This window comes from Pan paniscus, chromosome 8 (assembly GCF_029289425.2).
Source record: "Pan paniscus chromosome 8, NHGRI_mPanPan1-v2.0_pri, whole genome shotgun sequence".
In the NCBI taxonomy this organism is placed as follows: Eukaryota; Metazoa; Chordata; class Mammalia; order Primates; family Hominidae; genus Pan; species Pan paniscus.
This window is the reverse complement of record NC_073257.2, coordinates 55,349,468-55,366,146: the sequence shown is the minus strand read 5'-3', so window position 1 is coordinate 55,366,146 and position 16,679 is coordinate 55,349,468. Positions and strand designations below refer to the sequence as shown.

Sequence of the window (16,679 nt, the reverse complement as noted above, 5' to 3'; positions counted from 1 at the left end):
AGAAGAAGGACGGCCTTATTGTCCCTAAAATACAGGCTCCGGTCCACTTCTCTGGCAATAGTTAATAGGCTTTTGTCCCATAGATCCAATGTAGTCCTGCCAGTGCTTTCCAAACATTTGGAGTGTCTAGTTAATGCTACGACTCATTTAGCACTGGAAACTGAGAGAGAGAGTTAAAATATGGTAGAGAAATTGTCTATAAAGCTTCTCCACTGTGTCTTGTTCTTAGACTCTTCAAAATACTGCTGACCTAAACAAGTCATATTTCTAAACAAGTCATATCTCCTACTTGAGTTTGAAAGTCTTTTCCCCATTGTGCTATGCAGTATCTTCCAATGATAGGGGTTTTTAATAGCCAGACACCTGGGTTTCAATTGAACTTTGTAACAAATTCTGGTATGGTAAAGTTATCTTGTGGTATTATTTCTCTAGCCTCCCAGGGCCATTGGTCACCTACACTGGTACCTCCACATATATATCATGAGATGACTCTAAGATTAGTAGCAATACTTTCAGCTAGCTGAGTGAATAGGTTCTTGGCTAACATTGGTGGAATCTGAACTTTTGGCTCCTTGGGGTTAAAATGTTTATTGAAGGATTTGAAAAATCTGAACTGTGACATTGGACTGACTTGAGCTTTAGCTCACTGTGTCTTTTTAATAATGATTAACAGAACACCCAGATTTGCTCCTTCTCGAGCACAGCTTAGCTCTCCTTGGTGTTCTTTAGTCCAAAAAGGCATGTTTGGCTTTAATATGGTCAGATTAAGGGGGTTGCATATTTTAGTCGCACAACCAATCTTTGCTTCTTGGCTGGTTAGCAGAGCTACTCTTCCTGCATAAAGGCATTGGCTGAACTCATGTGTGGTCCTTTGAATGTTACAATCAGGACATTCTTCTTCTGGTTCTCCTGTTACGATCTTAGCAGCCTTGCTGCTGAGTCTTTCTTGTCCTAAGTTCTTGCAGACTACTCCTAGATTGTTTAGGTTGCTGAGGTGTGCAGCCTGACAGGCATCAAAATATATAGAAACAGATCCTTTATGTAAATAAGGGAATACCTGTGTTTTGCTTATGAGTTTCCCAGTTCTAACATCTTTAGGATTGGCATATGAGGGTAATAAAGGTTTCCCTATTTTAATTTCAAACCAGAAGCCACAGGGTAGGAGGCCTGAATTGTAACATACTTGAGGTTGCCTATTTCCTGGGTTATAGATGGAGTAGCTGGTTTGATTATAAACACATGTCCCCAGGGGAGTTCCTGTACACTCATAATAAGTTTGATATAACAGGGTTTTAGTTATACCTTTACCAGACCAACTTTCTATCATACAATGACAGTTATCTTGATTTCCTCCCATGCCTGTTAACATTATTGTCATTAGTGTGATTAAGTTTATACTATGCACGGGCATCCTCCCGGGCAACAAGTTTGATAGCAATTGCAAAGATAGCATGACAGCAAGACAATCAGTATAAGCAATAGTATAACTACACTTGCAAATTCAGTCTACATTTACTTATCTAGTGCTGGCTTCCTCAGGCTTTGGCCGTGCATAGGCTAGTCAGCTTACAGTTGTGTGACTAGAGCAGGACTTGACTTTTCCTTAAGCTTCAGCCATGCGTAGACTAGTCACCTTCCAGCTGTGTGACTAGAGCAGGGCTTGACGTTTCCTTAAGCTTCAGCTGTGCATTGACAGACCAGCTTCTGGTGTGGTCGGAGCAGGGTGGTCGTCTTTTCCTACTGTGCCTTGGTTCCTCTGCAAGATCAGTTGAGTTGGATGATCTGGATCTTGCTGACTCGTCCACAGGTCTTGAACTGAGGCTGCAGGTTTCAGTCAGCTGTGATGGATCTAAGGTGTAATACCTGCAACTTTAACAGCAGTAGGGGTAGACATGGTCACAATATGGGGGCCATCTCATAAGGGCCCAAGGGTGGTAGGATTCCAGCATTTAACCCATACGAAGTCCCCAGGTTGAAAGGAATGTATTGCATCTGTAAGGCTAACAGGTATTCTTTCTCTTACTCACCCTTGTACTTCTTGCATTACCTCACCTAATATACCTGCATTTGTCTTCCTAGGGTCAGTTCTCCAATTTCCTTTAAATCTCCTTTTACTTGAGATATAAGTGGGGGTGGTGGGCCATGCACTATCTCATAGGTGAACACCCAGTTAATTTTGTAGGGGTACACCTGACTCAGAGAAGGACCATGGGCAATACCTGGTCCCACCTTAAATGAGTCTCTTGGCAAAACTTCTTCAACAGTTGTTTCAGTGTCCAGTTCATCCTTACAACCTTTCTAGATCTTTGTGGATGTTAGGCTGTATGCAGTTTCCATTTAATTTTTAACATCTGAGTTAGTTGCTATACTACTACTGCCATAAAATCTGGTCCATTTTCTGAGCCTAAGGTTAGAGGCAGTCCAAATCTAGGAATAATGTCTTTTAATAATATCCTGGTTACTTCTCGTGCCTTTTCTGTCCTGATGGGGAATGCCTCAACTCACCTTGAAAAGGTGCAGACAAACACTAACATGTACCGATAGCCTCCAGCCTGAGGCAGTTCGGTAAAGTCTACAAGTAGGTTTTCACATGGCACTGCTCCTGTTTCCTGAATTCCTTGAGGCCAAGTAGGCCCTTGCCTTGGGTTATTCTGGGCACAAGTAACACACTGCTCGTAGATGGCTCGAGTCATGGCAGTTAGGCATGGCACAATGAAATACCGCCCTATGAGAATCTTTAAATCTGTCTTCCCCATGTGTGTTCCTTGGTGAAACTGCTTTATAAATTGGGGGGCAATGGCTTCTGGAATGGTAAGTCTCCCATCTGAAAACTTCCACCAGCCTTCTTTCTGATAACTCCCGTTTTCCTGCACAAACGATGCCTTCTCATTGGACGAGTAATTAGGAGTGTCTGCAAGGGGAGGCTCTAATAAGGGCATGGCATAAGTCTCTTCTTTCTTTGTTTTTTCTGTCATTGCAGTCTTTCTTGCTTCCTTGTCTGCTTTGCTGTTTCCTGTAGCCTTATCACTTCCTCCTGTTTGCTGTCCTTTACAATGGATGACTGCTACTTCCTTTGGAGCCCACACAGCCTCTAGGAGCTGCTCTATTTCCTTTTTGTTCTTTATTTCTTTTCCTTCAGTAGTTAACAGTCCTCTTTCATCGTAAATGGCTCCATGAGCATGCAAGGTGGCAAAAGCATATTTTGAGTCAGCATAGATATTGACTGACTTTCCCTTCACTAGAAATAGTGCTCTTGTGAGCGCTATTAGTTCTGCCTTCTGCGCTGAGGTTCCTACTGGTAGGGGGCAGGCTTCAGCCACCAAGCTTAATGTGACTACGGCATATCTGGCCTTTCTGATACCCTCAGATATGAAGCTGCTTCCATCAGTAAAATATTCAACATCTGGGTTTCTTAAGGGTTGATCCTTTAAGTCTTTCCAGCTTGAAAATACTTCATCCACTGTTTCTACACAGCAGTGGTACCCTGGGGCACATAACAGGGACTTTCCATGTTCTGCACATTCTATTGGTAACAGTGTGGCCAGATTTAGGGTATTCACAGTCTCTAAGGTGATGTATGGATTCTCACATAGGAGTCCTTGGTATCTTAGCATCCTATGGTTAGAGAGCCAACAATGTCCTCTCTGTTCCATCAAGGTGACAATTGTGTGGGGCACCTGAATTATCAGCTGCTGCCCAAATGTGAGCTTGTTAGCATCTTTGGCTAACAAGGCAGTGGCGGCCAGCACCTTGAAACAGGGTGGCAATCCCATAGCCACCAAGTCTAGTTGCTTGGACAAATATGCTATAGGCTGATACTACGATGCTAGCATTGGCACTTAGACTCCTGTAGCCGTTTCTTTTCTTTCATGAACATACAGGTAAAAGGGCTTTGTCATGTCTGGCAGTCCTAGTGCTGGGGCCTGGATTGAAGCTTTCTTGATTTCCTTGAAAGCCATGTCCTGTTCTTTTCCCCAAAGGAGGGGCTCCTTTTCCCCTCCTTTGGTTGCCTCATATAAAGGCTTTGCTAGGAGCCAGTAGTCAGGAATCCATAATTGGCAAAAACCAGCTGCCCCTAGGAATTCCTGCACTTGCTGCCTTCTGTCTGGCTGAGGAATGCTACAGACAATCTCTTTTCGCTCCTGTCCAAGCTCACACCGTCCTTGGAAGAAGTAAAATCCAAGATACTGAACTCCTCAGCCACAGATCTGTGCCTTTTTCTTAGACACTTTATAGCCAGCTTCCCACAGCACTTGAAGGAGACTCTCTGTTCCTTGGATACATTATTTTCTTGTGGGTTTGGCTAACAGCAGATCATCTATATATTGCAGTAAGACAAGTGATCACTTGGTGGTGTGAAAGCCTTTAAGTCTGAGGCTAGTGCTTCTCCAAAGATAGTTGAGGAGTTTTTAAATCTTTGGGGAAGTCTAGTCCAGGTATACTGAGATGGGCCCCACTCAAAGGCAAAAATGTCTTGGCTTATAGGGGCTAATCAGATGCAGAAGAACACGTCTTTAATGTCCAAGCATATGAACCAAGCAGCACTAGCAGGTATTTGTCCAAGCATAGTGTACAGGTTAGGCACAATAGCATGCAGTGTACTGGCTACCTTGTTGACTGTCCTTAAATCTTGTACAGGCTGGTAGTTGCCAGAAGGTTTTAACACCAGCAGTAGGGGAGTATTCCATGAGGAGACACATCTCTCTATTATTCCAAATTCAGGGAGTCATTTTAAGTGTTTTGCAATCCCTTGGTGAGCCTCTATGGGAATGGGATACTGATGGATCCACACTGGGTAGATTCCTCGTAGTAGCTCTACTATGACAGGTGCTTGATTTACTGCTAACCCTGGGGGATTGTCCTCCACCCAGACTCCTGGTAACTTAAGGAGTAAGTCTGTGAACAGTTTTTCTTTCTCAGCTGTACTCCTTTCCACACTCCTGACAACTACTTTCATAAAGTCTCCACTCCTCTGCCTTGGGTACTGTAAGAGTTAGTACCATAGCCTTCTTTTGCCCTAGGCTCAAGGTCATATCCGCATTCAGTGTGAAGGAGATTTGAGCCTGCAGCTTCTGCAACAAGTCTCTCCCAACAACGGCACTGGGCAGTTTGGCAAGTATAAGAACTTGTGTTGGACTTCTTGGTTTCCAATTATACCTCTCTTTGATGTGAAAAAAGGTGTTTTTTCTGTGATACCTGTGGCCCCAATAATATTAGCATAGAGTTTTGATAACACCCTAATTGTTTGAGTCACAGCTGAGTGTTCAGCACCTGTGTCTACCATAAGGTCTATTTTTCGGCCCCCTACTACCATTGAGACCATGGGCTCCTCAGGGCCTAATGAGATGAAGCCCAGTCTGTCTCAGTCTTCAAGGTAGTCACTGGCTCCTGCCAGCCCAATTAGATCCACATCGCATCCTACTATGCCCTGCCCAGCAGCAGAAGGAGGCCTTGTCCAGCCATTCTGTCCCTGCTTGTAGCCTTTATTCTTTTCTTTCTCTGGACATTCATCTTTCCAATACCCTCTTTGCTTGCATCTCGCACATTGATTTCTCTCTAGTCTAGGCCAACCTTCCTGACCTGTCCTGGTCTCCTGACCCGGCCTAGCCCTAGCTTGTCCTTTACCATGACTGCATCCACGACCATGTCCATGTCCTCTTGCAAATCCAGCCTCTCTTTCAATCAGGGCTGCAGCCAAGAACTCTGCCTTTTCCTTCACTCTATGCTTGGCCTCCCACTTTGCTTCTTCATCTTGATTTACAAACACTTTAGTTGCCACTTGGATAAGCTGGGAAATGTTCATAACTTCAAACCCCTCCAGCTTCTGCAACTTTCACTTAATGTCATTTTGTGCCTGACTCACAAATGCCGCATTAACCATGCACTGATTCCCTGCCACTTCTGGGTCAAAAGGTGTGTAGAGCCGGTAAGCCTCACAAAGCTTCTCATAGAACTCACTGGCACTTTCATCTGGTTTCTGATGACCTCTGAAACCTTTCCAGTGTTTGTTGCCTTTTTCCCTCCAGCTTTTATTCCTTGTATCAGAGCCCCTTGGTATCTCAGCAAGTTCAGCAGCCCTTAGGCCTGATTTGGGTCCCAGCCTGGGTCAGTTTCTATTGGCAAAGCCTGCTGAGCATACTTTCTGACATCTCCTGTGCCTACTGGAGCATTGCTTTCTAGTCACTGATAAGCCACTTGTATTACTCTGCAGTGTTTTTCTGTATTGAACAGTGACAGAAGGAACTGCTTGCAGTCAGCCCAGGTTGGGTTGTGAGTTAAGAAGATGGACTGCATCAGGTCGATAAGAGCCTGGGGTTTTTCTGTATAGGAGGGAGTATGCTGTTTCCAGTTGAAAATATCTGTAGTAGAGAAGGGCTGATAAACATAAAGCCGTTCTCCTCCTTGAACCTCATTTTGTGCATCTAAATAGATCTGTCCCCTAGGTTCTCTGAATGGCATCTGCAAGGCTCGGGCGTGTCCTGACCGGAGATGGCCAACGTCATCCTGGAGTTCCTCCTTTGAATTATCGGGCAGTGACCTTGGCTCTTCCCTATGTGGTGAAGTTTGAAGGGTACTCTCCTCTGAGTCTGACCCTCCACAGGCAGCTGCTGGAGTGACTTCCTGCCTAAGCCTTGCCAGAGGCGGATAAATTGGAACATAAGGGGGTGGAGTCTCTAGCTCTTCTAGTGGGGCCTGTAGGACAGGTTTTTCCTGTTTTCCTTGCTGTTCTTTCTCCTGGGCCTACACTTTGTGGGTCTTTTCTATGGTTCCTTGTTTTGTACGAGCCACTAGAGTCTTACAATAATTTTCAAAACAGGCCTGTAGCCATTTCAGATGGGTTTGAATCACGCTCAGCTAGGAGTCTATGTATGGAAACTGATCAGGTTGTCCAGGCTGTTCTCCAACCCCAGTGACCACCCTAAATACTCGGCCAATTATTTCCCTATCTATGGTTCCCTTGGCCGACCTCCCTACATTGAAGGAGAGGCAGTCAATTTCACAAAGTGTTCTTAGCCTCTGCGGTGTTAACTTCATTCCATAATCACCATCAGAGCCTTTCTTAAAGTTCTTCAACATATGTTCTAATGGAGTTGGCTTCAATACTTTTCCTCCTATTGCCTCCCTCATGGCACACTTTCACTCTCACTTTCACTCTTGGATGCACCAGACAGGGTCCTATTACAGGAGGTTTGGATGCTGCTTGGCCAGGTCACAGCCAACTATTGCTGTGAAGCTACCATGAAGTGAATCTTGTCGGTCTTATGCAGTGACCTAGGTCTGGCTTGTCCCACACTCACCTTGAGGGACACAGTCTGCACTAAGATCTGCAACTCCCCACATCACTCCCCGTGTTGGCTTCTCCGAGACCACCTCTTTCACACACTTTCACACACCTCCCCTGCCCCAGGACTCCTCATCGGATGAAACAAGCCTCTCTCATGTCCCGAGTGAGCTTAGTTAGGCTTCCACATTCACACACATACACAAACCACTCCTACCCCAGGACTGATCAGATGAAAGAAGCCTTCTTTATGTCCCGAGTAGGTTCACACACACCAAAACACTCCCAGTTTCTGTCTCCAGATCCAGTGAACCACTTTCACTTGTGTGGGGACACGAGATTCATCCAAATTGGCAGGCCACTCCTGCTGCCCCCAGCCACTCTGGGTTGGATAAGTGATCGTTCCGGGGAAGGTGATCAAGCTCCCCTTCTGTCCTTATGGGATGGGTTTTTCCAGGGCCCAACCTTATGGCGGTTCAGTAGTCTGCCAGCGCACTGCTCCTGTGACTGTCCTGCAACTCCTGAGTCGGTTCCGTTTGCGCTGTCAGGGCGAGGCTCCAATACATGGGAGCCGTTCTCCTTCTGGGCTAAGTCTTCCCCAGTGGCACCAAAGTTCCCAAATCTCCCGCGTCCTGTGGCTTTAGCCCACAGGCAAAGGAGACAGAAACCTGCCATCTCCAATCCCAGACAGGCCCCCAGAAATGTTACGGGACAATCAGAGACGGGAGAGACTGAAGAGAGTTCAGGAAAGCCTTTATTAAGGGGATCACCTGGCTCAGTAGGACTAGCGTCCACGAAAGTCTGAGCCCTGGATAAAGAATGCAGCCACCTTTTAAGCAGTCAGTGGCCGGGAGCTATGTGATTCATGAAGTCTACTTACAGAAGCGAGAACAAAGGCAGTTGATCAGTCTTTTACATTTATCTATACTACATGTTCCACATCCTTGGGAAACTATGTTTCTGTAACATGCATATCAACCTTGTAACTTTGCAGCTGTGCTAGGGAGGTGCAGCAGGAACTCGCTGAGCCTCAAGGAATGTGAAACTGGTGAGTACAGATAAGGCTCACTGAACACAGAAAGAAAAACAGGCAGTTAGTATTCTTCTGTAACTTAGACTATGGGCAGGGGGTGCTACACTACACTTAGCTTTTGAAGGAAAAAGTAAAAATTTCTTGGTGGTCTTTGATTATACTTGTAAAATTCATGAATTCCTTCTTCAGTGGAGGTTGCAGTGAGTCGAGATCATGCCACTGCACTCCAGCCTGGTGACAGAGCTAGACTCCGTCTAAAAAAAAAAAAAAAGTATTTGTAACATTGGCATACAATTTACATACAAAATTTACTCCTTTAAAAGTGTGTAATTCAATAATTATAGTCACAAAGTTACACAACCATCACCACTATCTAATTCCAGAACATGTTGATCACCCTCCAGCTTCTTTTAGCTCTCCCAGAACTCTCCACATTGATCCCACTCTGGCTACCAGCACCAGCTGGACAGTAACGACTTTCAGAGCTGAACACAATGTGCTTCAACATGCCTTCCTGAAAGTTCAGTTAGCAACTGGACAGCATCTGAATTCCAGTTCTGCAAAGCTCTTCTCTGAATACCTGAGGTACCAGCATGATCCTGGCACTGCCCCTGCCTCCGCTGTCTTGTCTAATTCTAGCTCTCTGGGGCCACTCTTGTGAGTTTCTAGGTTCCGAGAACCTTAATCTTTTCCATTGTTTCCCAGCCCTAGACAGGTAGCTGCTACCTGATGTTGTCATCCTGTGTTAGCTCAGTGTTCATTTTTACCATTAAAACACCTGCTTTAAATAATCTTCATCAAATTCTCTCAGTTGTAATACTTGAGTGATCTCTCTGTTACCATTTGAACTCTGATTGATGTAAATATACTTGCACATATATCAACAATAATTTATTTTATTATTACAAAGTCATATAAGTGGAATTATAATATTATAAGTCCTTTAACGTTTAATTAAAATGCCAAGAACGTACATTGTGTAAAGGGCCACCTGTTCAATAAATTGTGCTGGGAAAACTGGATATCCATATGCAGAAGGACAAAACTTGATCCCTACCTGTCACCGTATACAAAAATCAACTCAAAATGGATTAAAGACTTAAACATAAGACCAAAACTGTAAACATACTAGAAGAAAACCTAGAGCAAACTCTTCAGGGCATTGGCCTAGGCAAAAGTTTTATGACTAAGACTTAGAAAGCACAGACAGGGCCAGGCATGGTGATGCACTCCTAGTACTTTGGGATACAAAGGTGGGTGGATCACGAGGTCAGGAGATTGAGGCCAACATGGTGAAACCCCATCTCTACTAAAAATACACACACACACACACAAATTAGCTGGGTGTGGTGGTGCACACTTGTAATCCCAGCTACTTGGGAGGCTGAGGCAGGAGAATTGCTTGAACCCAGGAGGCAGAGATTGCAGTGAGCCAAGTTCAAGCCAATGCACTCCAGCCTGGCAACACAGTGAGACTCTATCTCAAAAAAAAAAAAAAAAAAAAAAAAGCACAGACAGGCCAGGCATAGTGGTGTACGCCTGTAATCCTAGCACTTTGGGAGGGTGAGGTGGGCAGATTCTTGAGCACAGGAGTTCAAGACCAGCCTGGGCAACATGGTGAATCCCCATCTCTACTACAAATACAGAATTTAGCCAGGCATGCTGGTGGGCATCTGTAATCCCAGCTGCTCCGGAGGCTGAGGCAGGAGGATCACTTGAGCCCAGGAGGTAGAGGCTACAGTGAGCTATAATCACACCACTGCACTCCAGCCTGTGCAACAGGGTGAGACCCTGTCTCAAAATAAATAAACAAATAAATAAAAGCACAGACAACAACAACAAAAAGAAGTGGGACTGTATTAAACTAAAAAGCTGCACAGCAAAGGAAACAATTATGGAAGTGAAGAGACAACTTGTAGAATGGTAGGGAATACTTGCAAACTATCCAAAAGGGACAAATATCCTGAATATACAAATAACTCAAACAATTCGACGGCAAAAACAAAAACAAAAGTAATCTGATTAAAATGCAGGGAAAGGATCTGAATAATTATTTCTTAAAAGAAGACATACAAATGGCTAACAAATGTATGAAAAATGTCCAGCATCACTAATCATCAGGGAAATGCCAATCAAAATCACAATGAGGCATCATCTCACCCTAGTTAGAATGTCTATTATAAGAAAAATAAATAAATAAGTGCTGGTAAGGATGCATAGAAAAGGGAACTCTTAGACACTGTTGGTGGGAATGTAAATTGGTACAACCACTATATAAAACAGTGTGGAGGTTTCTTAAAAAATAAAACGGAACTACCATACAATCCAACAATCACACTGCTGGGCACATATCCAAAGGAAGGGAAATCCATATATCAAAGGGATACCTGCACTCCTGTGTTTATAGCAACACTATTCACAATAGCCAAAATATAATATCAACCTAAACATCCACCAACACATCAATGGAAAAAGAAAATCTGGTATATAAACACAGTGGAATATTACTCTGCTATAAAAATGAAATCCTGTCATTTGCCACAACATGGATAGGCCTGGATGTCATTAAGTGAAATAAGTCAGACACAGAAAGATAATTACTGCACATTTTCACTTATATTTGGGAGCTAAAAAAATTGGGGCTCATAGAAGTAGTGAGTAGAATTATGGGCATTAGAGGGTGAGGGGGTAGTGGGGAGGGCAGGATGGGGAAAGGTTGGTATATGAATACAAAATTACAGCTACATAGAAGAAATGAGCTCTGGTGTTCCACAGCCCTGTAGGATAAATATAATTGACTGTAATTTATTGTGTATTTTCAAAAAGCTAGAAGAGAGGATTTTGAATGCTTACAACACACACACACACACAAATGTCTGAGGTGAGGGATATGCTAATTAACCTGATTTGATCATTATACATTTTATACACATGTCAAAATATCAGTCTATATCCCCTAAATATGCACAATTATTAGGTGTCAACTAAATGTAAAAGGTACAAAAACCGAAGAAGAAATGAGAGGAAAAAATGAGCCTCCAGAGTTAATCAAATTCACCATAAAAATGAATAGCTGTGGCCAGGTGTGGTGGCTCAGGCCTGTAATCTCAGCACTTTGGGAGGCCGAGACTGGTGGATCACCTGAGGTCGGGAGTTCGAGACCAGCCTGAACAACATGGAGAAACCCCGTCTTTAGGAAAAATGCAAAAAATTAGCCAGGCATGGTAGCACATGCCTGTAATCCCAGCTACTCGAGAGACTCACTTGAACCCGGGAGGCAGAGGTTTCAGTGAGCGAAGATCATGCCATTGCACTGCAGCCTGGGCAACAAGAGCAAAACTCTGTCTCTGTCTCAAAAAAAAAAAAAAAAAGAATAGCTGTGATGGTTAATGGTTAATTTTATGTGTAAACTTGACTTGGTCACAGGGTATCTGGATTAAACATTACTTATGGGTGCATCTATGAGGGTGTTTACAGATGAGTTTAGCATTTGAATCAGTAGACTCAGTAAAGCAGATTGCCCTCCGTATGTGTATGGACATCATTCAATCCCCTAAGGGCCTGGATAGAACACAAGGCAGAGAGGAGGAATTCACCCATATTTTCTGCCTCATTGTTGAGTTGGGACATTTCATCTCATCCTTTCCTGTCCTTGCACTGGGATTTACACCATTGGCTTCCGTGGTTCTCAAGCCTTTGGACTCATACCAGAATTACACCACCAGCATTCTTGGATTTCCAGCTTGCAAATGACAGATTGTTGGACTTCTTAGCCTCCATAGATATGTGAACCAATTTCTCATCATCAATGTCTCTTTCTCTCTTACTCCCTCCTATTGGTTCTGTTTCTCTGGAGAATCCTGATTAACACACTGGGAATAAACATTTCCCCAAGCCCATACCATAGGTGTATATTAGTGTTTTTTACAATCTTTTCAAATCTTAAACTTAAAAATATTTTATTTATTTACAATTTCCCCCAATTGGAAACAACTTGCATATCCCTGGACTGGGGAATGGACAAGGAAGCTGGTAAATCCATACCAAGAAATAGGAGTCAGCAGTGTCAGAGTTGACAAATTACTCTTCAAAAAGCTTTAGTTCCCTGTTGTTTGTTGCTTAAGACCAACTTCCTTGTACTTCCTTGTCTCCTAGCTACCTGTTCTGTAAGCAACCTTCCCGCCTTTGCCATGCCCAGACAAGTCCGGATATGCCTTCCTGCTTAGTAATGGACAGTCCCCCTTCCTTCCTGCCTAATAGACCCTGTCAACTTTAAACCTTAGCCAATCGAGTTAGCTTTGATTGTGAGGTCTAATCCCAGCCAATGGGGAAGGGACACAGAAGTGCTAGGAACTGCATCAGGGATAAAAACCCTTGCCCTACCCTTCTCGGTGTTCTCTTGTGATCATGACTGGCATAACCTGCACCCTTCTGCAGAATTAAATTTCTCTTGCTGAGGAATTTTCTGCCTTTGTGCTGGTTTTCTCTGCGGCACCAGGCACTTGTTTCTAACAGCAAGAAAAACAGAAGTATTGGTACACAAAACAACACGGAAGGATCTCAATTGCATTGTGTTAAGTAAAAGATACCAGATTCAAAGACTGCATATTGTATGATTCCATTTATATAATATTCTAAAAAAGGCAAACATAGAGGCCCAAAGACTAGATAGTGGCTGCAAGAGGCTAAGAGTGGTTAGAGAATCTGACTTTCAAAAGGTAGCATGGAGGAATTTTATTGACAGGTGAAATAATTTTGTATCTTGCTTGTGGTGGTGGTTACACAAATCTATGCATTTGTCAAAACTCATAAAATTATGCAACAAATAAAGTGAACTTTTCAGTATATAAAGCATAAATTTAAAAATGTAAATTTCAATAAATATTTCACATTTTTACTCAAATATTTGCATTTCTTTTTTTTTTTTTTTTCTTTTTTGAGATGCAGTCTCACTCTGTCACCAGGCTGGAGTGTAGTAGTGCGATCTTGGCTCACTGCAACCTCCACCTCCCGGGTTCAAGCGATTCTCCTGCCTCAGCCTCCTGACTAGCTGGGACTACAGGTGCGCACCACCACGTCCAGCTACTTTTTGTATTTTTAGTACAGAAGGGGTTTCACCATTTTGGGCAGGATGTTCTCAATCTCTTGACCTCATGATCTGCCCGCCTCAGCCTCCCAAAATGCTGGGATTACAGGCGTGAGCTGCCATGCCCGGCCATATTTGCATTTCTTTCAATTCTCATAATGGACTTAAAAAGTTTTGCTGGAATGGAGCTGCTTATTTTTCTCTAGATATTAAATTTATAGTTTCTGTCTTTGGTATCACATCCCTTTTTGTTTTTTTTTTTGAGACAAGGTCTCACTTTGTCACCCAGGCTGGAGTGCAGTGGTGCCATGAAGGCTTACTGCAACCTGGGGCTCAAGTGATCGTCCAACCTCAGCCTCCTGAGTAGCTGGGATCACAGGCGCCTGCCTACATGCCCGGCTAATTGTTATTTTTAATTTTTTGTAGAGACAGGGGTCCCAGGCTGGTCTTGGACTCTAAGGATCAAGTGGTCCTCCTGCCTCCACCTCCCAAAGTGCTGGGATTACAGGTGTGGGCCACTGTGCCTGGCCCACATGTCAATTTTCAAAAATTTATACTCGTTTAAATGTTTCAATACTGTATACATGTGAATTTTATCACGTGTGATCTATATATATCTCTATATTCCAAATTGTTAGGAATGACATGCTCTTTGGAATACTCCATTCTTTCCCTCACTGTTTTGAAATGCTGTATTTACTACACATTAAATAATACTCTCAATCATGGTGTCTTATTTCCATGGAGCAGGTGCCAAACTACTTTGAATAGAGCAATATTATGTATATAGATAGATATAGATATTTCTCAGGCATTTTTTCAAGCTTTTTAAAACGTATAATGGCTGTTCATTTAGTTTTTTACTCTGGATAAAGTTGAGAATGCTTTTGTAAAGTACACAATACACTAAAGATCAAAGAGAAAAAATACATAAAAAAATTTGTTGATATTCTTTTAGGAATTTTGTCTTCCTAAGAAAGGTACAGATAGACTAAATGTATTTCCATTTAGTCAAGCAATTTTAATGTCACAGGGGAAATCATGTGACATTTATTTTCTTCTTTCGGATTATGTCTATTTTCTGACTTTTCAATTTCCGTTTATTGCGTTAACGATTTTGATGAAGTAGCTTTCCTGTGGCACCTCCCCCATCCCCGCTCTCAAAGAATCGCTGATAGTGTCAAAGTCTTTTAAAGTGTATCAATGAGATCTACTTCCTAACATTTAAAGTGAAACTGACACGCAGCTGTCCTTTCCTTGAGGCATCTGTGTCTAACCTGCACACTTGCTGCACACAGACCTCCCCTGCAGTGCATCCCTTTGGGTCGCCCCGGGAGAGCCAGGGCTGATGTCTATTTTCTGACTTTTCAATTTCCGTTTATTGCGTTAACGATTTTGATGAAGTAGCTTTCCTGTGGCACCTCCCCCATCCCCCCCATCCCTGCTCTCAAAGAATCGCTGATAGTGTCAAAGTCTTTTAAACTGTATCAATGAGATCTACTTCCTAACATTTAAAGTGAAACTGACACGCAGCTGTCCTTTCCTTGAGGCGTCTGTGTCTAACCTGCACGCTTGCTGCACACAGACCTCCCCTGCAGTGCATCCCTTTGGGTCGCCCCGGGAGAGCCAGGGCTGCAGGCAGTTCCCACACCAACTCAGACCGCATCTGTCCACTGCCTAGCGGGGCACCTCTCTGCCAATCCCGAAAGGCTGCTCTCGCGTCCTCACGGGAAAGGTAGTTTCCAGGTTGGGCGCCGACAGCGCCAGGCTTTGAGCGTGGGCTCTGCGCATGCCTCATCCACTGGCTACCTCTGCGTTTCTGCGTTTCCGCCTTTCCTTTTGTTTGTCTCACGTTTTGCGTGGGAGGCGGTACCGGGATTTCAGGGGTCTACGGGCTCTCATGGCGAATGCAACCCGAAGAGAGAGTGAGGTAAGCCTCCGCGGGTTGGGCAGGGACGGAGAGGGGGCCCCGCGCGACTCCAGGAGCAGGCAGCCGGGGGCCAGTGCCAGGTGGTGGCGAGGAGTCCTGGGGACCTCACGGAGAAGCCGGGGACGGCGGGGCTGCAGCATGTCTGCCAGGACGCTACGCCAGTTCCTCAAAGGCGCAGCCTCTGTAGGGAGCGGGTTACGCCGTGTGCGTTGCCCTGTTTGTAGGGGCCGCGGAGGAGGGCATGTGCGCTTGCGCGGTCCCAGCGCTGAGCCTTGCGGGAGGGGCAGTTCTCTGGTTGAGCGTGTTGCCCATGTGCTAGGGCGTGGCCCTACCTGGGTAGGGAAGGGCGGGTGCAGTCGCCCGCCCGACCTACGGACTCTTGTTTCCCGTTCTGCGTTCATCCTCTTTAGGTTTCGAACTGCCGTGCAGTCATGTCCATCACCCCATCTTGTTATTTGCTGTTCCTCTGTCGTAACTTGATCTTGCACTCAGGAAGGATCTTCAAGAATTACATAATTTTGGCCTAGCGCGGTGGCTCTCTCCTGTAATCCTGCACTTTGGGAGGCCGAGGAGGGTGGATCACCTGAGGTCAGGAATTCGAGACCAGCCTGACCAACATGGCAAATCCCCGTCTCTACTAAAAATACTAAAAGTAGCCATGCGTGGTGGCGTATGACTGTAATCCCAGCTACTGAGGCAGAGAAATGCTTGAACCCGGGAGGCGGAGGTTGCAGGTAGCCGAGATTGCACCATTGCACTCCAGACTGGGCAACAAGAACGAAACTCCGTCTCAAAAACAAACAAACAAACAAAAAAACAGAATTACCTAATTTTGCCTCATTTGTTAGAAGAAAAAATAATTTTTTTGTTTTTTGTTTGTCAAGGTTACTGACTTGTTCAGGATCAAAGTTTGTTAGTAGGGAGAACTAAAAGTCACTTCTCCTGACCCCTAAGCCAGTACTACTTTTCTACACACATCAAAGCAAGTTTAAAACATCCTTTTGAGAAATAGCAACAAGGTTAGATGAAGAAATTAAAACGGATTTTTTCTTTGAAGCACTGACGCTTATGGTTTTCTGTGGACTAACTCATCAGAGGTTAAATAACATTACTGGGAAAATCGATAGCCTAGTCCTATTCTTTACAATGGTTTTAGTGTTAATGTTTTTTCATTAAATGTATTGTTAACTTGTTTGGCCAATATTGTCATTATACATTTTTTGTGAAGACCGAGGGAGATTGAAATCCTTAGGAAGCAAATATTTACTTTCACCTGATGAAAAATCTTGTGCCCAAGAGCTACATGGTTATGTTGGAGTTGTATTAGGGTGTTCTTTCACCATTTCTA

General features: G+C 44.0%; 1 protein-coding gene and 1 long non-coding RNA gene across 2 annotated transcripts in view; one reads left to right on the top strand and one right to left on the bottom strand.

Annotated features, from left to right (window-relative positions):
* Positions 1-4,266: 4,266 nt before the first annotated feature.
* Positions 4,267-15,553, bottom strand: LOC117974451 (uncharacterized). Its single transcript, XR_008619915.1, has 3 exons — positions 14,966-15,553; positions 12,699-12,823; positions 4,267-8,569 (listed from the first exon to the last, which is right to left on the bottom strand). It is a non-coding gene; the product is annotated as an uncharacterized LOC117974451 (long non-coding RNA).
* Positions 15,236-16,679, top strand: part of ZNF33B (zinc finger protein 33B) — a 47,597-nt gene continuing 46,153 nt past the window's right edge. The window contains 1 exon segment of the mRNA XM_034930349.3: positions 15,236-15,331. The gene's annotated coding sequence lies outside the window, so the exon portion shown is untranslated.